Raw genomic sequence first — 19,700 nt, 5'->3', positions numbered from 1 at the left:
CAACAACTTCAGCAACAAATGCAACTTTCTTTAACCAGACAACTAAAACACATTTTTCTACAATCAGTCATCAAGTCCTGAATTCCATGATCGCATTCATCCCAGGTAGATTTTTTTTCTGTCAATTCAAAATTCTGACCAATTTAAAAGCTCACAGCACCTGGTATTCCAAGTGAGTCCCCTGCACATGTACTAACCAGGCCCATGCCTGCCTGGCTTCCAAGATCTGACGAGATTGGGCACTCCCAGGCAGGTACGGCCGTGAGCTAGAGTACAGTATAGAAAACATAGATTTGATTTGATTTGTCACAATTTTAAACAACTTCAGCAACAAAGGCAACTTTCTTGAACCAGACAACTAAAACACATTTTTCTACAATCAGTCGTCAAGTCCTGAATTCCATGATCGCATTCATCCCAGGAAGATTTTTTTCTTTAAATTCAAAATTCTGACCAATTTAAAAGCTCACAGCACCTGGTATTCCAAGTGAGTCTCCTGCACATGTACTAACCAGGCCCGTGCCCGCTTGGCTTCCAAGATCTGACGAGATTGGGCACTCCCAGGCAGGTATGGCCGTGAGCTGGAGTACGGTATAGAAAACATAGTATATATAGATTTGTCACAATTTTAAACAACTTCAGCAACAAAGGCAACTTTCTTTAACCAGACAACGAAAACACATTTTTCTACAATCAGTCGTCAAGTCCTGAATTCCATGATCACATTCATCCCAGGTAGATTTTTTTCTTTAAATTCAAAATTCTGACCAATTTAAAAGCTCACAGCACCTGGTATTCCAAGTGAGTCTCCTGCACATGTACTAACCAGGCCCGTGCCTGCTTGGCTTCCAAGATCTGACGAGATTGGGCACTCCCAGGCAGGTATGGCCATGAGCTGGAGTACGGCATAGAAAACATAGTATATATAGATTTGTCACAATTTTAAACAACTTCAGCAACAAAGGCAACTTTCTTTAACCAGACAACGAAAACACATTTTTCTACAATCAGTCGTCAAGTCCTGAATTCCATGATCGCATTCATCCCAGGTAGATTTTTTTTTCTGTCAATTCAAAATTCTGACCAATTTAAAAGCTCACAGCACCTGGTATTCCAAGTGAGTCTCCTGCACATGTGCTAACCAGGCCCGTGCCTGCTTGGCTTCCAAGATCTGACGAGATTGGGCACTCCCAGGCAGGTATGGCCGTGAGCTGGAGCACAGTATAGAAAACATAGTATATATAGATTTGTCACAATTTTAAACAACTTCAGCAACAAAGGCAACTTTCTTTAACCAGACAACTAAAACACATTTTTCTACAATCAGTCGTCAAGTCCTGAATTCCATAATCGCATTCATCCCAGGTAGATTTTTTTTCTTTAAATCCAAAATTCTGACCAATTTAAAAGCCCACAGCACCTGGTATTCCAAGTGAGTCCCCTGCACATGTACTGACCTGGCCCTTGCCTGCTTGGCTTCCAAGATCTGATGAGATTGGGCACCCCCAGGCAGGTATGGCCATGAGCTGGAGTACAGTATAGAAAACATAGTATATATAGATTTGTCACAATTTTAAACAACTTCAGCAACTTCAGCAACTTTCTTTAACCAGACAACTAAGGCACATTTTTCTACAATCAGTCGTCAAGTCCTGAATTCCATGATCGCATTCATCCCAGGTAGATTTTTTTTCTTTAAATCCAAAATTCTGACCAATTTAAAAGCTCACAGCACCTGGTATTCCAAGTGAGTCTCCTGCACATGCACTGACCAGGCCCGCGCCTGCTTGGCTTCCAAGGTCTGGCGAGATTGGGCACTCCCAGGCAGGTATGGCCGCGAGCTGGAGCACGGTATAGAAAACATAGTATATATAGATTTGTCACAATTTTAAACAACTTCAGCAACAAAGGCATTTTCTTTAACCAGACAACTACAACACATTTTTATACAATCAGTCGTCAAGTCCTGAATTCCATGATCGCATTCATCCCAGGTAGATTTTTTTTCTGTCAATTCAAAATTCTGACCAATTTAAAAGCTCACAGCACCTGGTATTCCAAGTGAGTCTCCTGCACATGTACCAACCAGGCCCGTGCCTGCTTGGCTTCCAAGATCTGACGAGATTGGGCACTCCCAGGCAGGTATGGCCGTGAGCTGGAGTACAGTATAGAAAACATAGTATATATAGATTTGTCACAATTTTAAACAACTTCAGCAACAAAGGCAACTTTCTTAAACCAGACAACTAAAACACATTTTTCTACAATCAGTCGTCAAGTCCTGAATTCCATGATCGCATTCATCCCAGGAAGATTTTTTTTCTGTCAATTCAAAATTCTGACCAATTTAATAGCTCACAGCACCTGGTATTCCGAGTGAGTCCCCTGCACATGTACTAACCAGGCCCATGCCTGCTCGGCTTCCAAGATCTGACGAGACCGGGCACTCCCAGGCAGGTATGGCCGTGAGCTGGAGTACAGTATAGAAAACATAGTATATATAGATTTGTCACAATTTTAAACAACTTCAGCAACAAAGGCAACTTTCTTGAACCAGACAACTAAAACACATTTTTCTACAATCAGTCGTCAAGTCCTGAATTCCATGATCGCATTCATCCCAGGTAAAAAAAAATTCTGTCAATTCAAAATTCTGACCAATTTAAAAGCTCACAGCACCTGGTATTCCAAGTGAGTCTCCCGCACATGTACTAACCAGGCCCGTGCCTGCTTGGCTTCCAAGATCTGACGAGATTGGGCACTCCCAGGCAGGTATGGCCGTGAGCTGGAGCACAGTATAGAAAACATAGTATATATAGATTTGTCACAATTTTAAACAACTTCAGCAACAAAGGCAACTTTCTTGAACCAGACAACTAAAACACATTTTTCTACAATCAGTCGTCAAGTCCTGAATTCCATGATCGCATTCATCCCAGGAAGATTTTTTTCTTTAAATTCAAAATTCTGACCAATTTAAAAGCTCACAGCACCTGGCATTCCAAGTGAGTCTGCTGCACATGTACTGACCAGGCCCTCGCCCGCTTGGCTTCCAAGATCTGATGAGATTGGGCACTCCCAGGCAGGTATGGCCGTGAGCTGGAGTACAGTATAGAAAACATAGTATATATAGATTTGTCACAATTTTAAACAACTTCAGCAACAAAGGCAACTTTCTTTAACCAGACAACGAAAGCACATTTTTCTACAATCAGTCGTCAAGTCCTGAATTCCATGATCACATTCATCCCAGGTAGATTTTTTTTCTTTAAATTCAAAATTCTGACCAATTTAAAAGCTCACAGCACCTGGTATCCCAAGTGAGTCTCCTGCACATGTACTAACCAGGCCCATGCCTGCTCGGCTTCCAAGATCTGATGAGATTGGGCACTCCCAGGCAGGTATGGCCGTGAGCTAGAGCGCGGCATAGAAAACATAGTATATATAGATTTGTCACAATTTTAAACAACTTCAGCAACAAAGGCAACTTTCTTTAACCAATTCAATTCAATTCAATTCAGTTTTATTTATATAGCGCCAGATCACAACATAAAGTCATCTCAAGGCACTTTACAGGATTAGCAGGGAAAGACCTGCAGGGAAACACAGAACCCAACTTGACCCACAAGAGCAACGGAGGCAAGGAAAAACTTCCCTTTAACGGGCAGAAACCTTGGACAGAACCTAGGCTCATGGTGGACGGCCATCTGTCTGGCCGGCTGGGTTGAGAGAGAGAGAAAGAGAGAGAGAGAGAGAATGGCAGGTCGGAGACGAGTCAAGGAGATGGATAGGGAAGTGATAGTGAGACAGAGCAGGAGCAGACAAAAACTAAATGCTAATGCTAGCGACGTGGACTTCAGTGTTGAGGGACACAGGTCCAGGTTCTGCAGCACCACGGACAGAAGGACCTGAAAGAGAGAGAGGGACAAACAGCGGGAGAGAGCGAACAAGACTACGGGGAATAGAGACATATTGCACACATCTATAACATAAATAATCAGATAAAGGGGGAGGAGCTCAGTGTGTCATGATGTTAAGCCACCAATGCTGCCTAATGACAGCAGATTGATTATACTGATTACTGCATTGATTAGTTATAAGCTTTGTTAAAAAGGAAAGTCTTTAATCTACTCTTGAACATAGAGATGGTGTCTGTCTCACGAACCAAAACGGGGAGCCGATTCCACAATAAAGGAGCTTGATAGCTGAATGCTCTGCCCCCCTGTCTGCTCTTGGAAATTTTTGGAACCACGAGCAGGCCAGCGTTTTGGGACCGCAGGGTCCTAGTGGGGCAATACGGGATAATCATCTCTGTAAGGTAAGGAGGGGCCTGGCCAGTGAGGGCTTTAAAAGTAAGTAGAAGGATTTTATATTCAATCCGTTCCCTAACAGGAAGCCAATGCAGAGACGCCAGAACAGGGGAAATGTGTTCTCTCAGTCTGGTCCCCGTCAAAACACGAGCTGCTGCATTCTGGATTAGCTGGAGATGTTTAATAGACTTTTTGGGGCAGCCGGACAGTAAGGAGTTGCAGTAGTCCAGTCTGGAAGTCACAAAAGCATGGACTATTTTTTCTGCATCTTTTCGGGTTAGTAGGTGCCTGACTTTCGAAATATTCCGAAGGTGAAAGAACGCAGTCCTTGAAATATGCTTTATCTGGGACTGAAATGACAGGTCCTGATCAAAGATTACACCCAGATTCTTGGCAGTGGTGCTGGTGGACACTGAGACGCCATCTAGTTCAACTACAACACTAGAACAGACATTTCTGAGATGCTTTGGCCCAAGAACCAGAACCTCAGTTTTATTTAGATTTAATAACAGGAAGTTCTCGGTCATCCAGGAGTTAATGTCCTTAAGGCACGTCTGAAGTCTAACCAACTGATCGACTTTGTCTGGCTGAACGGACAGGTACAATTGAGTATCGTCCGCATAGCAGTGGAAATTTATGCTATGTTTCTTAATAATGTTACCTAAGGGTAGCATATACAGCGTGAACAGAATAGGTCCAAGCACTGAACCCTGTGGAACTCCATATTTAACTTCAGTGTACGTAGAAGATTCATCATGAACACGTACAAACTGAAATCTATCAGATAAATATGATCTAAACCAGTTTAATGCAGATCCTCTAACACCAACAGACTGTTCCAGCCTCTGTAACAGAATCTGATGATCTATTGTGTCAAAGGCTGCGCTGAGATCTAATAAAATAAGCACGGAGACAAGTCCATTATCAGACGCTATTAAAAGGTCATTGGTGACTTTAACTAATGCTGTCTCTGTGCTATGATGAGTTCTGAAACCCGACTGGAAAACCTCAAATAACTGATTGTCTTGTAAGAATTCACACAGCTGACTGGAAACTGCTTTCTCTAAAAGCTTTGACAGGAATGGAAGGTTTGAAATTGGCCGATAGTTAGCCAAGACATCAGCATCTAATGTTGGTTTTTTGAGAAGCGGTTTAATGACTGCTGTTTTAAAAGACTTGGGTACATAGCCTGTGAGTAGGGATAGATTAATTATATTTAGCAAAGCAATACTGATTGAGGGGAAGACTTCTTTAAGTAGCTTAGTTGGGACCGGGTCTAAGAGACAAGAGCACGGTTTAGATGAGGCAATAGCTGCACTCATTTGCTGCAAGTTAATGGGGGTGAAGCTATCCAAGTAACCATCAAGAGTAACAGCCGTATCTCTACTTCCATTGCCAGGGGGGGGGGGGTCAATGCCACACGAAGGCAGACGCTGATGAATGACGTCCCTAATCGATTCGATTTTGGTACTGAAGAAGTTCATGAAATCTTCACTACTGAGACCTATCGGGACAAAAGGGTCAACAGAGCTGGCGCTTTGTGTCAGCCTAGCTACGGTGTCAAAGAGAAACCTTGGATTAGATTTGTTCTCTTCTATTAGAGATGAGTAATATGCACCTCTTGCCTTGCGGAGCGTCTTCCTGTACATTTTCAGGCTGTTTTTCCAGATTAAACAAGACTCCTCCAATTTAGTTGAGCGCCACCTTCTCTCCAGTCTTCGGGATGTTTGTTTTAACAATCTAAACGAAAACAACGAAAACACATTCTTCTACAATCAGTCGTCAAGTCCTGAATTCCATGATCGCATTCATCCCAGGTAGATTTTTTTTCTGTCAATTCAAAATTCTGACCAATTTAAAAGCTCACAGCACCTGGTATTCCAAGTGAGTCTCCTGCACATGTACTAACCAGGCCCGTGCCCGCTTGGCTTCCGAGATCTGATGAGATTGGGCACTCCCGGGCAGGTATGGCCGTGAGCTGGAGTACAGTACAGAAAACATGGTATATATAGATTTGTCACAATTTTAAACAACTTCAGCAACAAAGGCAACTTTCTTTAACCAGACAACTAAAGCACATTTTTCTACAATCAGTCGTCAAGTCCTGAATTCCATGATCGCATTCATCCCAGGTAGATTTTCTTTCTTTAAATCCAAAATTCTGACCAATTTAAAAGCCCACAGCACCTGGTATTCCAAGTGAGTCTCCTGCACATGTACTGACCAGGCCCTTGCCTGCTTGGCTTCCAAGATCTGATGAGATTGGGCACTCCCAGGCAGGTATGGCCGTGAGCTGGAGTACAGTATAGAAAACATAGTATATATAGATTTGTCACAATTTTAAACAACTTCAGCAACAAAGGCAACTTTCTTTAACCAGACAACTAAAGCACATTTTTCTACAATCAGTCGTCAATTCCTGAATTCCATGATCGCATTCATCCCGGGTAGATTTTTTTTCCTTAAATCCAAAATTCTGACCAATTTAAAAGCTCACAGCACCTGGTATTCCAAGTGAGTCTCCTGCACATGTACTGACCAGGCCCGTGCCCGCTTGGCTTCCAAGATCTGACGAGATTGGGCACTCCCAGGCAGGTATGGCCGTGAGCTGGAGCGCAGTATAGAAAACATAGTATATATAGATTTGTCACAATTTTAAACAACTTCAGCAACAAAGGCAACTTTCTTGAACCAGACAACGAAAACACATTCTTCTACAATCAGTCGTCAAGTCCTGAATTCCATGATCGGATTCATCCCAGGTAGATTTTTTTTCTTTAAATTCAAAATTCTGACCAATTTAAAAGCTCACAGCACCCGGTATTCCAAGTGAGTCTCCTGCACATGTACTAACCAGGCCCGTGCCTGCTTGGCTTCCAAGATCTGACGAGATTGGGCACTCCCAGGCAGGTATGGCCACGAGCTGGAGTACGGTATAGAAAACATAGTATATATAGATTTGTCACAATTTTAAACAACTTCAGCAACAAAGGCAACTTTCTTTAACCAGACAACTACAACACATTTTTATACAATCAGTCGTCAAGTCCTGAATTCCATGATCGCATTCATCCCAGGAAGATTTTTTTCTTTAAATCCAAAATTCTGACCAATTTAAAAGCCCACAGCACCTGGTATTCCAAGTGAGTCTCCTGCACATGTACTGACCAGGCCCGTGCCCGCTTGGCTTCCAAGATCTGACGAGATTGGGCACTCCCAGGCAGGTATGGCCGTGAGCTGGAGTACGGTATAGAAAACATAGTATATATAGATTTGTCACAATTTTAAACAACTTCAGCAACAAAGGCAACTTTCTTTAACCAGACAACTAAAGCACATTTTTCTACAATCAGTCGTCAAGTCCTGAATTCCATGATCGCATTCATCCCAGGTAGATTTTTTTTCTTTAAATCCAAAATTCTGACCAATTTAAAAGCTCACTGCACCTGGTATTCCAAGTGAGTCTCCTGCACATGTACTGACCAGGCCCGTGCCTGCTTGGCCTCCAAGATCTGATGAGATTGGGCACTCCCAGGCAGGTATGGCCGTGAGCTGGAGTGCAGTATAGAAAACATAGTATATATGGATTTGTCACAATTTTAAACAACTTCAGCAACAAAGGCAACTTTCTTGAACCAGACAACTAAAACACATTTTTCTACAATCAGTCGTCAAGTCCTGAATTCCATGATCGCATTCATCCCAGGAAGATTTTTTTCTTTAAATTCAAAATTCTGACCAATTTAAAAGCTCACAGCACCTGGTATTCCAAGTGAGTCTCCTGCACATGTACTAACCAGGCCCGTGCCTGCTTGGCTTCCAAGATCTGACTAGATTGGGCACTCCCAGGCAGGTATGGCCGCGAGCTGGAGTACAGTATAGAAAACATAGTATATATAGATTTGTCACAATTTTAAACAACTTCAGCAACAAAGGCAACTTTCTTTCACCAGACAACTACAACACATTTTTATACAATCAGTCGTCAAGTCCTGAATTCCATGATCGCATTCATCCCAGGTAGATTTTTTTTCTTTAAATCCAAAATTCTGACCAATTTAAAAGCTCACAGCACCTGGTATTCCAAGTGAGTCTCCTGCACATGTACTAACCAGGCCCGTGCCTGCTTGGCTTCCAAGATCTGACGAGATTGGGCACTCCCAGGCAGGTATGGCCGTGAGCTGGAGCACAGTATAGAAAACATAGTATATATAGATTTGTCACAATTTTAAACAACTTCAGCAACAAAGGCAACTTTCTTTAACCAGACAACTAAAACACATTTTTCTACAATCAGTCGTCAAGTCCTGAATTCCATGATCGCATTCATCCCAGGAAGATTTTTTTCTTTAAATTCAAAATTCTGACCAATTTAAAAGCTCACAGCACCTGGTATTCCAAGTGAGTCTCCTGCACATGTACTAACCAGGCCCGTGCCTGCTTGGCTTCCAAGATCTGATGAGATTGGGCACTCCCCGGCAGGTATGGCCGTGAGCTGGAGCACGGTACAGAAAACATGGTATATATAGATTTGTCACAATTTTAAACAACTTCAGCAACAAAGGCAACTTTCTTTAACCAGACAACTAAAGCACATTTTTCTACAATCAGTCGTCAAGTCCTGAATTCCATGATCGCATTCATCCCAGGTAGATTTTTTTTCTTTAAATCCAAAATTCTGACCAATTTAAAAGCCCACAGCACCTGGTATTCCAAGTGAGTCTCCTGCACACGTACTGACCAGGCCCTTGCCTGCTTGGCTTCCAAGATCTGATGAGATTGGGCACTCCCAGGCAGGTATGGCCGTGAGCTGGAGTGCAGTATAGAAAACATGGTATATATAGATTTGTCACAATTTTAAACAACTTCAGCAACAAAGGCAACTTTCTTTAACCAGACAACGAAAGCACATTTTTCTACAATCAGTCGTCAAGTCCTGAATTCCATGATCGCATTTATCCCAGGTAGATTTTTTTTCTTTAAATCCAAAATTCTGACCAATTTAAAAGCTCACAGCACCTGGTATTCCAAGTGAGTCTCCTGCACATGTACTGACCAGGCCCACGCCTGCTTGGCTTCCAAGGTCTGGTGAGATTGGGCACTCCCAGGCAGGTACGGCCACAAGCTGGAGTACGGTATAGAAAACACAGTATATATAGATTTGTCACAATTTTAAACAACTTCAGCAACAAAGGCAACTTTCTTTAACCAGACAACTACAACACATTTTTATACAATCAGTCGTCAAGTCCTGAATTCCATGATCGCATTCATCCCAGGAAGATTTTTTTCTTTAAATTCAAAATTCTGACCAATTTAAAAGCTCACAGCACCTGGTATTCCAAGTGAGTCTCCTGCACATGTACTAACCAGGCCCGTGCCTGCTTGGCTTCCAAGATCTGACGAGATTGGGCACTCCCAGGCAGGTATGGCCGTGAGCTGGAGCACAGTATAGAAAACATAGTATATATAGATTTGTCACAATTTTAAACAACTTCAGCAACAAAGGCAGCTTTCTTTAACCAGACAACTAAAGCACATTTTTCTACAATCAGTCGTCAAGTCCTGAATTCCATGATCGCATTCATCCCAGGTAGATTTTTTTTCTTTAAATCCAAAATTCTGACCAATTTAAAAGCCCACAGCACCTGGTATTCCAAGTGAGTCTCCTGCACACGTACTGACCAGGCCCTTGCCTGCTTGGCTTCCAAGATCTGATGAGATTGGGCACTCCCAGGCAGGTATGGCCGTGAGCTGGAGTGCAGTATAGAAAACATGGTATATATAGATTTGTCACAATTTTAAACAACTTCAGCAACAAAGGCAACTTTCTTTAACCAGACAACGAAAGCACATTTTTCTACAATCAGTCGTCAAGTCCTGAATTCCATGATCGCATTTATCCCAGGTAGATTTTTTTTCTTTAAATCCAAAATTCTGACCAATTTAAAAGCTCACAGCACCTGGTATTCCAAGTGAGTCTCCTGCACATGTACTGACCAGGCCCACGCCTGCTTGGCTTCCAAGGTCTGGTGAGATTGGGCACTCCCAGGCAGGTACGGCCACAAGCTGGAGTACGGTATAGAAAACACAGTATATATAGATTTGTCACAATTTTAAACAACTTCAGCAACAAAGGCAACTTTCTTTAACCAGACAACTACAACACATTTTTATACAATCAGTCGTCAAGTCCTGAATTCCATGATCGCATTCATCCCAGGAAGATTTGTTTCTTTAAATTCAAAATTCTGACCAATTTAAAAGCTCACAGCACCTGGTATTCCAAGTGAGTCTCCTGCACATGTACTAACCAGGCCCGTGCCTGCTTGGCTTCCAAGATCTGACGAGATTGGGCACTCCCAGGCAGGTATGGCCGTGAGCTGGAGCACAGTATAGAAAACATAGTATATATAGATTTGTCACAATTTTAAACAACTTCAGCAACAAAGGCAACTTTCTTTAACCAGACAACTAAAGCACATTTTTCTACAATCAGTCGTCAAGTCCTGAATTCCATGATCGCATTCATCCCAGGTAAAAAAAAATTCTGTCAATTCAAAATTCTGACCAATTTAAAAGCTCACAGCACCTGGTATTCCAAGTGAGTCTCCTGCACATGTACTAACCAGGCCCGTGCCTGCTTGGCTTCCAAGATCTGACGAGATTGGGCACTCCCAGGCAGGTATGGCCGTGAGCTGGAGTACAGCATAGAAAACATAGTATATATAGATTTGTCACAATTTTAAACAACTTCAGCAACAAAGGCAACTTTCTTGAACCAGACAACTAAAACACATTTTTCTACAATCAGTCGTCAAGTCCTGAATTCCATGATCGCATTCATCCCAGGAAGATTTTTTTCTTTAAATTCAAAATTCTGACCAATTTAAAAGCTCACAGCACCTGGTATTCCAAGTGAGTCCCCTGCACATGTACTAACCAGGCCCGTGCCTGCTTGGCTTCCAAGATCTGATGAGATTGGGCACTCCCGGGCAGGTATGGCCGTGAGCTGGAGTACAGTACAGAAAACATGGTATATATAGATTTGTCACAATTTTAAACAACTTCAGCAACAAAGAAACTTTCTTTAACCGGACAACTAAAGCACATTTTTTTACAATCAGTTGTCAAGTCCTGAATTCCATGATCGCATTCATCCCAGGTAGATTTTTTTTCTTTAAATCCAAAATTCTGACCAATTTAAAAGCCCACAGCACCTGGTATTCCAAGTGAGTCTCCTGCACATGTACTGACCAGGCCCTTGCCTGCTTGGCTTCCAAGATCTGATGAGATTGGGCACTCCCAGGCAGGTATGGCCGTGAGCTGGAGTACAGTATTGAAAACATAGTATACAGTGGTACTTCTACTTACGAATTTAATCCGTTCTGGGAGTAGCTTCGTAACGTGAAAACTTCGTAAGTGGAGACGCATTTTGAATGTAAATGCACTAATCCGTTCCAAGCCCCGCAAAAGTTCATTATTCCTACGCTGCAGAGAGTCCGCAAAGGCATCCAGGGAGGAGGGGCGGTGTGTGTGTGTGGGTGCCGCGAGGGGGAGGAGGAGAACGGGAGAGCTGCGTAGCTCCCGCAGCTCTCCCGTTCTCCTCCTCCTCGCGGCACCCACACACACAGAGAGTTACCCGTCGTGTGCTTATTCCAGCGTCCGACGGACGCTACATTATGATATTTTTTTAAAATATTAATCTACCTGTTAGCTGTTACTTTTTGTCCTCTTTGTTTACTGGTCCTTTGCGGTGTTTTCTGCCTCGCGTTTCTTGAAAAACTGATCCGATGACGTCTGCTTTTGCCGGCTTTTGACAATCCGCCGGAAATGTGCGAGGCAGACGTCATCATAATGAGCAATAGCCCGACTTGTCAACACTTTTTCCGGGGGACACGAGGGGGACACGAATAGCGTGCTGGGATACGCATACGCAACGGGTTGCCAGGCAGATTTTAGGCGATAGCCAATGGCAGAGCAGCTACGAGCAGCTATTTTTGACTTCGTAGCCTGAAACGCCTTCGTAACGAGAGGCAATATTTTCCCATTCAGAAACTTCGTAACCTGAAAATTTCGGATGTAGGGACATTCGTAAGCTGAGGTACCACTGTATATAGATTTGTCACAATTTTAAACAACTTCAGCAACAAAGGCAACTTTCTTTAACCAGACAACTAAAGCACATTTTTCTACAATCAGTCGTCAAGTCCTGAATTCCATGATCGCATTCATCCCAGGTAGATTTTTTTTCTTTAAATCCAAAATTCTGACCAATTTAGAAGCTCACAGCACCTGGTATTCCAAGTGAGTCTCCTGCACATGTACTGACCAGCCCCGTGCCTGCTTGGCCTCCAAGATCTGATGAGATTGGGCACTCCCAGGCAGGTATGGCCGTGAGCTGGAGTGCAGTATAGAAAACATAGTATATATGGATTTGTCACAATTTTAAACAACTTCAGCAACAAAGGCAACTTTCTTGAACCAGACAACTAAAACACATTTTTCTACAATCAGTCGTCAAGTCCTGAATTCCATGATCGCATTCATCCCAGGAAGATTTTTTTCTTTAAATTCAAAATTCTGACCAATTTAAAAGCTCACAGCACCTGGTATTCCAAGTGAGTCCCCTGCACATGTACTAACCAGGCCCGTGCCTGCTTGGCTTCCAAGATCTGACGAGATTGGGCACTCCCAGGCAGGTATGGCCGTGAGCTGGAGTACAGTATAGAAAACATAGTATATATAGATTTGTCACAATTTTAAACAACTTCAGCAACAAAGGCAACTTTCTTTAACCAGACAACTAAAGCACATTTTTCTACAATCAGTCGTCAAGTCCTGAATTCCATGATCGCATTCATCCCAGGTAGATTTTTTTTCTTTAAATCCAAAATTCTGACCAATTTAAAAGCTCACAGCACCTGGTATTCCAAGTGAGTCTCCTGCACATGTACTGACCAGGGCCGCGCCTGCTTGGCTTCCAAGGTCTGGTGAGATTGGGCACTCCCAGGCAGGTATGGCCGCGAGCTGGAGTACGGTATAGAAAACATAGTATATATAGATTTGTCACAATTTTAAACAACTTCAGCAACAAAGGCAACTTTCTTTAACCAGACAACTAAAGCACATTTTTCTACAATCAGTCGTCAAGTCCTGAATTCCATGATCGCATTCATCCCAGGTAGATTTTTTTTCTTTAAATCCAAAATTCTGACCAATTTAAAAGCTCACGGCACCTGGTATTCCAAGTGAGTCCCCTGCACATGTACTGACCGGGCCCGTGCCTGCTTGGCTTCCAAGATCTGATGAGATTGGGCACTCCCAGGCAGGTATGGCCGTGAGCTGGAGTACGGTATCGAAAACATAGTATATATAGATTTGTCACAATTTTAAACAACTTCAGCAACAAAGGCAACTTTCTTTAACCAGACAACGACAACACATTTCTTATACAATCAGTCGTCAAGTCCTGAATTCCATGATCACATTCATCCCAGGTAGATTTTTTTTCTTTGAATTCAAAATTCTGACCAATTTAAAAGCTCGCAGCACCTGGAATCCCAAGTGAGTCTCCTGCAAATGTACTAACCAGGCCCATGCCTGCTTGGCTTCCAAGATCTGACGAGATTGGGCACTCCCAGGCAGGTATGGCCGTGAGCTAGAGCATGGCATAGAAAACATAGTATATATAGATTTGTCACAATTTTAAACAACTTCAGCAACAAAGGCAACTTTCTTTAACCAGACAACTAAAACACATTTTTCTACAATCAGTCGTCAAGTCCTGAATTCCATGATCGCATTCATCCCAGGTAAAAAAAAATTCTGTCAATTCAAAATTCTGACCAATTTAAAAGCTCACAGCACCTGGTATTCCAAGTGAGTCCCCTGCACATGTACTAACCAGGCCCGTGCCTGCTTGGCTTCCAAGGTCTGACGAGATTGGGCACTCCCAGGCAGGTATGGCCGTGAGCTGGAGTACAGTATAGAAAACATAGTATATATAGATTTGTCACAATTTTAAACAACTTCAGCAACAAAGGCAACTTTCTTTAACCAGACAACTAAAGCACATTTTTCTACAATCAGTCGTCAAGTCCTGAATTCCATGATCGCATTCATCCCAGGTAGATTTTTTTTCTTTAAATCCAAAATTCTGACCAATTTAAAAGCTCACGGCACCTGGTATTCCAAGTGAGTCCCCTGCACATGTACTGACCGGGCCCGTGCCTGCTTGGCTTCCAAGATCTGATGAGATTGGGCACTCCCAGGCAGGTATGGCCGTGAGCTGGAGTACGGTATCGAAAACATAGTATATATAGATTTGTCACAATTTTAAACAACTTCAGCAACAAAGGCAACTTTCTTTAACCAGACAACGACAACACATTTCTTATACAATCAGTCGTCAAGTCCTGAATTCCATGATCACATTCATCCCAGGTAGATTTTTTTTCTTTGAATTCAAAATTCTGACCAATTTAAAAGCTCACAGCACCTGGAATCCCAAGTGAGTCTCCTGCAAATGTACTAACCAGGCCCATGCCTGCTTGGCTTCCAAGATCTGACGAGATTGGGCACTCCCAGGCAGGTATGGCCGTGAGCTAGAGCACGGCATAGAAAACATAGTATATATAGATTTGTCACAATTTTAAACAACTTCAGCAACAAAGGCAACTTTCTTTAACCAGACAACTAAAACACATTTTTCTACAATCAGTCGTCAAGTCCTGAATTCCATGATCGCATTCATCCCAGGTAAAAAAAAATTCTGTCAATTCAAAATTCTGACCAATTTAAGAGCTCACAGCACCTGGTATTCCAAGTGAGTCCCCTGCACATGTACTAACCAGGCCCGTGCCTGCTTGGCTTCCAAGATCTGACGAGATTGGGCACTCCCAGGCAGGTATGGCCGTGAGCTGGAGTACAGTATAGAAAACATAGTATATATAGATTTGTCACAATTTTAAACAACTTCAGCAACAAAGGCAACTTTCTTTAACCAGACAACTAAAGCACATTTTTCTACAATCAGTCGTCAAGTCCTGAATTCCATGATCGCATTCATCCCAGGTAGATTTTTTTTCTTTAAATCCAAAATTCTGACCAATTTAAAAGCTCACAGCACCTGGTATTCCAAGTGAGTCTCCTGCACATGTACTGACCAGGGCCGCGCCTGCTTGGCTTCCAAGGTCTGGTGAGATTGGGCACTCCCAGGCAGGTATGGCCGCGAGCTGGAGTACGGTATAGAAAACATAGTATATATAGATTTGTCACAATTTTAAACAACTTAAGCAACAAAGGCAACTTTCTTTAACCAGACAACTAAAGCACATTTTTCTACAATCAGTTGTCAAGTCCTGAATTCCATGATCACATTCATCCCAGGTAGATTTTTTTTCTTTAAATTCAAAATTCTGACCAATTTAAAAGCTCACAGCACCTGGTATTCCAAGTGAGTCTCCTGCACATGTACTAACCAGGCCCGTGCCTGCTTGGCTTCCAAGATCTGACGAGATTGGGCACTCCCAGGCAGGTATGGCCGTGAGCTGGAGTACAGTATAGAAAACATAGTATATATAGATTTGTCACAATTTTAAACAACTTCAGCAACAAAGGCAACTTTCTTTAACCAGACAACTAAAACACATTTTTCTACAATCAGTCGTCAAGTCCTGAATTCCATGATCGCATTCATCCCAGGAAGATTTTTTTCTTTAAATTCAAAATTCTGACCAATTTAAAAGCTCACAGCACCTGGTATTCCGAGCGAGTCTCCTGCACATGTACTAACCAGGCCCGTGCCTGCTTGGCTTCCAAGATCTGATGAGATTGGGCACTCCCGGGCAGGTATGGCCGTGAGCTGGAGCACAGTATAGAAAACATAGTATATATAGATTTGTCACAATTTTAAACAACTTCAGCAACAAAGGCAACTTTCTTTAACCAGACAACTAAAGCACATTTTTCTACAATCAGTCGTCAAGTCCTGAATTCCATGATCGCATTCATCCCAGGTAGATTTTTTTTCTTTAAATCCAAAATTCTGACCAATTTAAAAGCTCACGGCACCTGGTATTCCAAGTGAGTCCCCTGCACATGTACTGACCGGGCCCGTGCCTGCTTGGCTTCCAAGATCTGATGAGATTGGGCACTCCCAGGCAGGTATGGCCGTGAGCTGGAGTACGGTATCGAAAACATAGTATATATAGATTTGTCACAATTTTAAACAACTTCAGCAACAAAGGCAACTTTCTTTAACCAGACAACGACAACACATTTCTTATACAATCAGTCGTCAAGTCCTGAATTCCATGATCACATTCATCCCAGGTAGATTTTTTTTCTTTGAATTCAAAATTCTGACCAATTTAAAAGCTCACAGCACCTGGAATCCCAAGTGAGTCTCCTGCAAATGTACTAACCAGGCCCATGCCTGCTTGGCTTCCAAGATCTGACGAGATTGGGCACTCCCAGGCAGGTATGGCCGTGAGCTAGAGCATGGCATAGAAAACATAGTATATATAGATTTGTCACAATTTTAAACAACTTCAGCAACAAAGGCAACTTTCTTTAACCAGACAACTAAAACACATTTTTCTACAATCAGTCGTCAAGTCCTGAATTCCATGATCGCATTCATCCCAGGTAAAAAAAAATTCTGTCAATTCAAAATTCTGACCAATTTAAAAGCTCACAGCACCTGGTATTCCAAGTGAGTCTCCTGCACATGTACTAACCAGGCCCGTGCCTGCTTGGCTTCCAAGATCTGACGAGATTGGGCACTCCCAGGCAGGTATGGCCGTGAGCTGGAGTGCAGTATAGAAAACATAGTATATATAGATTTGTCACAATTTTAAACAACTTCAGCAACAAAGGCAACTTTCTTTAACCAGACAACTAAAGCACATTTTTCTACAATCAGTCGTCAAGTCCTGAATTCCATGATCGCGTTCATCCCAGGTAGATTTTTTTTCTTTAAATCCAAAATTCTGACCAATTTAAAAGCCCACAGCACCTGGTATTCCAAGTGAGTCTCCTGCACATGTACTGACCAGGCCATTGCCTGCTTGGCTTCCAAGATCTGATGAGATTGGGCACTCCCAGGCAGGTATGGCCGTGAGCTGGAGTACAGTATAGAAAACATAGTATATATAGATTTGTCACAATTTTAAACAACTTCAGCAACAAAGGCAACTTTCTTTAACCGGACAACTAAAACACATTTTTCTACAATCAGTCGTCAAGTCCTGAATTCCATGATCGCATTCATCCCAGAAAGATTTTTTTCTTTAAATTCAAAATTCTGACCAATTTAAAAGCTCACAGCACCTGGTATTCCGAGCGAGTCTCCTGCACATGTACTAACCAGGCCCGTGCCTGCTTGGCTTCCAAGATCTGATGAGATTGGGCACTCCCGGGCAGGTATGGCCGTGAGCTGGAGCACAGTATAGAAAACATAGTATATATAGATTTGTCACAATTTTAAACAACTTCAGCAACAAAGGCAACTTTCTTTAACCAGACAACTAAAGCACATTTTTCTACAATCAGTCGTCAAGTCCTGAATTCCATGATCGCATTCATCCCAGGTAGATTTTTTTTCTTTAAATCCAAAATTCTGACCAATTTAAAAGCTCACGGCACCTGGTATTCCAAGTGAGTCCCCTGCACATGTACTGACCGGGCCCGTGCCTGCTTGGCTTCCAAGATCTGATGAGATTGGGCACTCCCAGGCAGGTATGGCCGTGAGCTGGAGTACGGTATCGAAAACATAGTATATATAGATTTGTCACAATTTTAAACAACTTCAGCAACAAAGGCAACTTTCTTTAACCAGACAACGACAACACATTTTTATACAATCAGTCGTCAAGTCCTGAATTCCATGATCACATTCATCCCAGGTAGATTTTTTTTCTTTGAATTCAAAATTCTGACCAATTTAAAAGCTCACAGCACCTGGAATCCCAAGTGAGTCTCCTGCAAATGTACTAACCAGGCCCATGCCTGCTTGGCTTCCAAGATCTGACAAGATTGGGCACTCCCAGGCAGGTATGGCCGTGAGCTAGAGCATGGCATAGAAAACATAGTATATATAGATTTGTCACAATTTTAAACAACTTCAGCAACAAAGGCAACTTTCTTTAACCAGACAACTAAAACACATTTTTCTACAATCAGTCGTCAAGTCCTGAATTCCATGATCGCATTCATCCCAGGTAAAAAAAAATTCTGTCAATTCAAAATTCTGACCAATTTAAAAGCTCACAGCACCTGGTATTCCAAGTGAGTCTCCTGCACATGTACTAACCAGGCCCGTGCCTGCTTGGCTTCCAAGATCTGACGAGATTGGGCACTCCCAGGCAGGTATGGCCGTGAGCTGGAGTGCAGTATAGAAAACATAGTATATATAGATTTGTCACAATTTTAAACAACTTCAGCAACAAAGGCAACTTTCTTTAACCAGACAACTAAAGCACATTTTTCTACAATCAGTCGTCAAGTCCTGAATTCCATGATCGCATTCATCCCAGGTAGATTTTTTTTCTTTAAATCCAAAATTCTGACCAATTTAAAAGCTCACAGCACCTGGTATTCCAAGTGAGTCTCCTGCACATGTACTGACCAGGGCCACGCCTGCTTGGCTTCCAAGGTCTGGTGAGATTGGGCACTCCCAGGCAGGTATGGCCGCGAGCTGGAGTACGGTATAGAAAACATAGTATATATAGATTTGTCACAATTTTAAACAACTTAAGCAACAAAGGCAACTTTCTTTAACCAGACAACTAAAGCACATTTTTCTACAATCAGTTGTCAAGTCCTGAATTCCATGATCACATTCATCCCAGGTAGATTTTTTTTCTTTAAATTCAAAATTCTGACCAATTTAAAAGCTCACAGCACCTGGTATTCCAAGTGAGTCTCCTGCACATGTACTAACCAGGCCCGTGCCTGCTTGGCTTCCAAGATCTGACGAGATTGGGCACTCCCAGGCAGGTATGGCCGTGAGCTGGAGTACAGTATAGAAAACATAGTATATATAGATTTGTCACAATTTTAAACAACTTCAGCAACAAAGGCAACTTTCTTTAACCAGACAACTAAAACACATTTTTCTACAATCAGTCGTCAAGTCCTGAATTCCATGATCGCATTCATCCCAGGAAGATTTTTTTCTTTAAATTCAAAATTCTGACCAATTTAAAAGCTCACAGCACCTGGTATTCCGAGCGAGTCTCCTGCACATGTACTAACCAGGCCCGTGCCTGCTTGGCTTCCAAGATCTGATGAGATTGGGCACTCCCGGGCAGGTATGGCCGTGAGCTGGAGCACAGTATAGAAAACATAGTATATATAGATTTGTCACAATTTTAAACAACTTCA

At 42.4% G+C, this 19,700-nt stretch overlaps 52 pseudogenes; all 52 read right to left on the bottom strand.

The window, feature by feature from the left end:
* Positions 1 to 148: 148 nt before the first annotated feature.
* LOC137897041 (5S ribosomal RNA) lies at positions 149 to 267 on the bottom strand (annotated as a pseudogene).
* Positions 268 to 463: 196 nt separating this feature from the next.
* Positions 464 to 582, bottom strand: LOC137897710 (5S ribosomal RNA; annotated as a pseudogene).
* Positions 583 to 777: 195 nt separating this feature from the next.
* On the bottom strand, positions 778 to 896 carry LOC137897771 (5S ribosomal RNA; annotated as a pseudogene).
* Positions 897 to 1,093: 197 nt separating this feature from the next.
* Positions 1,094 to 1,212, bottom strand: LOC137896847 (5S ribosomal RNA; annotated as a pseudogene).
* Positions 1,213 to 1,408: 196 nt separating this feature from the next.
* Positions 1,409 to 1,527, bottom strand: LOC137896771 (5S ribosomal RNA; annotated as a pseudogene).
* A 196-nt stretch (positions 1,528 to 1,723) lies between these two features.
* On the bottom strand, positions 1,724 to 1,842 carry LOC137897425 (5S ribosomal RNA; annotated as a pseudogene).
* Positions 1,843 to 2,037: 195 nt separating this feature from the next.
* On the bottom strand, positions 2,038 to 2,156 carry LOC137896346 (5S ribosomal RNA; annotated as a pseudogene).
* Positions 2,157 to 2,352: 196 nt separating this feature from the next.
* Positions 2,353 to 2,471, bottom strand: LOC137897139 (5S ribosomal RNA; annotated as a pseudogene).
* A 196-nt stretch (positions 2,472 to 2,667) lies between these two features.
* LOC137897681 (5S ribosomal RNA) lies at positions 2,668 to 2,786 on the bottom strand (annotated as a pseudogene).
* A 195-nt stretch (positions 2,787 to 2,981) lies between these two features.
* Positions 2,982 to 3,100, bottom strand: LOC137897044 (5S ribosomal RNA; annotated as a pseudogene).
* A 196-nt stretch (positions 3,101 to 3,296) lies between these two features.
* Positions 3,297 to 3,415, bottom strand: LOC137896977 (5S ribosomal RNA; annotated as a pseudogene).
* A 2,755-nt stretch (positions 3,416 to 6,170) lies between these two features.
* LOC137897725 (5S ribosomal RNA) lies at positions 6,171 to 6,289 on the bottom strand (annotated as a pseudogene).
* Positions 6,290 to 6,485: 196 nt separating this feature from the next.
* On the bottom strand, positions 6,486 to 6,604 carry LOC137897801 (5S ribosomal RNA; annotated as a pseudogene).
* A 196-nt stretch (positions 6,605 to 6,800) lies between these two features.
* Positions 6,801 to 6,919, bottom strand: LOC137896429 (5S ribosomal RNA; annotated as a pseudogene).
* A 196-nt stretch (positions 6,920 to 7,115) lies between these two features.
* LOC137896578 (5S ribosomal RNA) lies at positions 7,116 to 7,234 on the bottom strand (annotated as a pseudogene).
* Positions 7,235 to 7,429: 195 nt separating this feature from the next.
* LOC137896671 (5S ribosomal RNA) lies at positions 7,430 to 7,548 on the bottom strand (annotated as a pseudogene).
* Positions 7,549 to 7,744: 196 nt separating this feature from the next.
* Positions 7,745 to 7,863, bottom strand: LOC137897125 (5S ribosomal RNA; annotated as a pseudogene).
* Positions 7,864 to 8,058: 195 nt separating this feature from the next.
* Positions 8,059 to 8,177, bottom strand: LOC137896945 (5S ribosomal RNA; annotated as a pseudogene).
* A 196-nt stretch (positions 8,178 to 8,373) lies between these two features.
* Positions 8,374 to 8,492, bottom strand: LOC137897522 (5S ribosomal RNA; annotated as a pseudogene).
* Positions 8,493 to 8,687: 195 nt separating this feature from the next.
* LOC137896327 (5S ribosomal RNA) lies at positions 8,688 to 8,806 on the bottom strand (annotated as a pseudogene).
* Positions 8,807 to 9,002: 196 nt separating this feature from the next.
* On the bottom strand, positions 9,003 to 9,121 carry LOC137897786 (5S ribosomal RNA; annotated as a pseudogene).
* A 196-nt stretch (positions 9,122 to 9,317) lies between these two features.
* Positions 9,318 to 9,436, bottom strand: LOC137897364 (5S ribosomal RNA; annotated as a pseudogene).
* A 195-nt stretch (positions 9,437 to 9,631) lies between these two features.
* Positions 9,632 to 9,750, bottom strand: LOC137897519 (5S ribosomal RNA; annotated as a pseudogene).
* A 196-nt stretch (positions 9,751 to 9,946) lies between these two features.
* LOC137897785 (5S ribosomal RNA) lies at positions 9,947 to 10,065 on the bottom strand (annotated as a pseudogene).
* A 196-nt stretch (positions 10,066 to 10,261) lies between these two features.
* LOC137897363 (5S ribosomal RNA) lies at positions 10,262 to 10,380 on the bottom strand (annotated as a pseudogene).
* Positions 10,381 to 10,575: 195 nt separating this feature from the next.
* Positions 10,576 to 10,694, bottom strand: LOC137897518 (5S ribosomal RNA; annotated as a pseudogene).
* Positions 10,695 to 10,890: 196 nt separating this feature from the next.
* Positions 10,891 to 11,009, bottom strand: LOC137897517 (5S ribosomal RNA; annotated as a pseudogene).
* A 195-nt stretch (positions 11,010 to 11,204) lies between these two features.
* On the bottom strand, positions 11,205 to 11,323 carry LOC137896305 (5S ribosomal RNA; annotated as a pseudogene).
* Positions 11,324 to 11,518: 195 nt separating this feature from the next.
* On the bottom strand, positions 11,519 to 11,637 carry LOC137897800 (5S ribosomal RNA; annotated as a pseudogene).
* Positions 11,638 to 12,593: 956 nt separating this feature from the next.
* Positions 12,594 to 12,712, bottom strand: LOC137897261 (5S ribosomal RNA; annotated as a pseudogene).
* A 195-nt stretch (positions 12,713 to 12,907) lies between these two features.
* Positions 12,908 to 13,026, bottom strand: LOC137897587 (5S ribosomal RNA; annotated as a pseudogene).
* Positions 13,027 to 13,222: 196 nt separating this feature from the next.
* LOC137897361 (5S ribosomal RNA) lies at positions 13,223 to 13,341 on the bottom strand (annotated as a pseudogene).
* Positions 13,342 to 13,537: 196 nt separating this feature from the next.
* On the bottom strand, positions 13,538 to 13,656 carry LOC137897679 (5S ribosomal RNA; annotated as a pseudogene).
* A 197-nt stretch (positions 13,657 to 13,853) lies between these two features.
* Positions 13,854 to 13,972, bottom strand: LOC137897114 (5S ribosomal RNA; annotated as a pseudogene).
* Positions 13,973 to 14,168: 196 nt separating this feature from the next.
* On the bottom strand, positions 14,169 to 14,287 carry LOC137897820 (5S ribosomal RNA; annotated as a pseudogene).
* A 196-nt stretch (positions 14,288 to 14,483) lies between these two features.
* Positions 14,484 to 14,602, bottom strand: LOC137897678 (5S ribosomal RNA; annotated as a pseudogene).
* Positions 14,603 to 14,799: 197 nt separating this feature from the next.
* LOC137896618 (5S ribosomal RNA) lies at positions 14,800 to 14,918 on the bottom strand (annotated as a pseudogene).
* Positions 14,919 to 15,114: 196 nt separating this feature from the next.
* On the bottom strand, positions 15,115 to 15,233 carry LOC137897586 (5S ribosomal RNA; annotated as a pseudogene).
* Positions 15,234 to 15,429: 196 nt separating this feature from the next.
* On the bottom strand, positions 15,430 to 15,548 carry LOC137897360 (5S ribosomal RNA; annotated as a pseudogene).
* Positions 15,549 to 15,744: 196 nt separating this feature from the next.
* Positions 15,745 to 15,863, bottom strand: LOC137897516 (5S ribosomal RNA; annotated as a pseudogene).
* A 195-nt stretch (positions 15,864 to 16,058) lies between these two features.
* On the bottom strand, positions 16,059 to 16,177 carry LOC137896317 (5S ribosomal RNA; annotated as a pseudogene).
* A 196-nt stretch (positions 16,178 to 16,373) lies between these two features.
* On the bottom strand, positions 16,374 to 16,492 carry LOC137897677 (5S ribosomal RNA; annotated as a pseudogene).
* A 197-nt stretch (positions 16,493 to 16,689) lies between these two features.
* On the bottom strand, positions 16,690 to 16,808 carry LOC137896617 (5S ribosomal RNA; annotated as a pseudogene).
* A 196-nt stretch (positions 16,809 to 17,004) lies between these two features.
* Positions 17,005 to 17,123, bottom strand: LOC137897515 (5S ribosomal RNA; annotated as a pseudogene).
* A 196-nt stretch (positions 17,124 to 17,319) lies between these two features.
* Positions 17,320 to 17,438, bottom strand: LOC137896972 (5S ribosomal RNA; annotated as a pseudogene).
* A 195-nt stretch (positions 17,439 to 17,633) lies between these two features.
* Positions 17,634 to 17,752, bottom strand: LOC137896316 (5S ribosomal RNA; annotated as a pseudogene).
* Positions 17,753 to 17,948: 196 nt separating this feature from the next.
* LOC137897675 (5S ribosomal RNA) lies at positions 17,949 to 18,067 on the bottom strand (annotated as a pseudogene).
* Positions 18,068 to 18,263: 196 nt separating this feature from the next.
* LOC137897127 (5S ribosomal RNA) lies at positions 18,264 to 18,382 on the bottom strand (annotated as a pseudogene).
* Positions 18,383 to 18,578: 196 nt separating this feature from the next.
* Positions 18,579 to 18,697, bottom strand: LOC137897514 (5S ribosomal RNA; annotated as a pseudogene).
* Positions 18,698 to 18,893: 196 nt separating this feature from the next.
* Positions 18,894 to 19,012, bottom strand: LOC137897321 (5S ribosomal RNA; annotated as a pseudogene).
* A 196-nt stretch (positions 19,013 to 19,208) lies between these two features.
* LOC137897513 (5S ribosomal RNA) lies at positions 19,209 to 19,327 on the bottom strand (annotated as a pseudogene).
* A 195-nt stretch (positions 19,328 to 19,522) lies between these two features.
* On the bottom strand, positions 19,523 to 19,641 carry LOC137896315 (5S ribosomal RNA; annotated as a pseudogene).
* Positions 19,642 to 19,700: the final 59 nt, after the last annotated feature.

Source organism: Brachionichthys hirsutus, chromosome 7 (genome assembly GCF_040956055.1).
Source record: "Brachionichthys hirsutus isolate HB-005 chromosome 7, CSIRO-AGI_Bhir_v1, whole genome shotgun sequence".
In the NCBI taxonomy this organism is placed as follows: domain Eukaryota; kingdom Metazoa; phylum Chordata; class Actinopteri; order Lophiiformes; family Brachionichthyidae; genus Brachionichthys; species Brachionichthys hirsutus.
The sequence above is the reverse complement of the archived record's forward strand: the minus strand, read 5'-3'. Positions and strand labels throughout refer to the sequence as shown.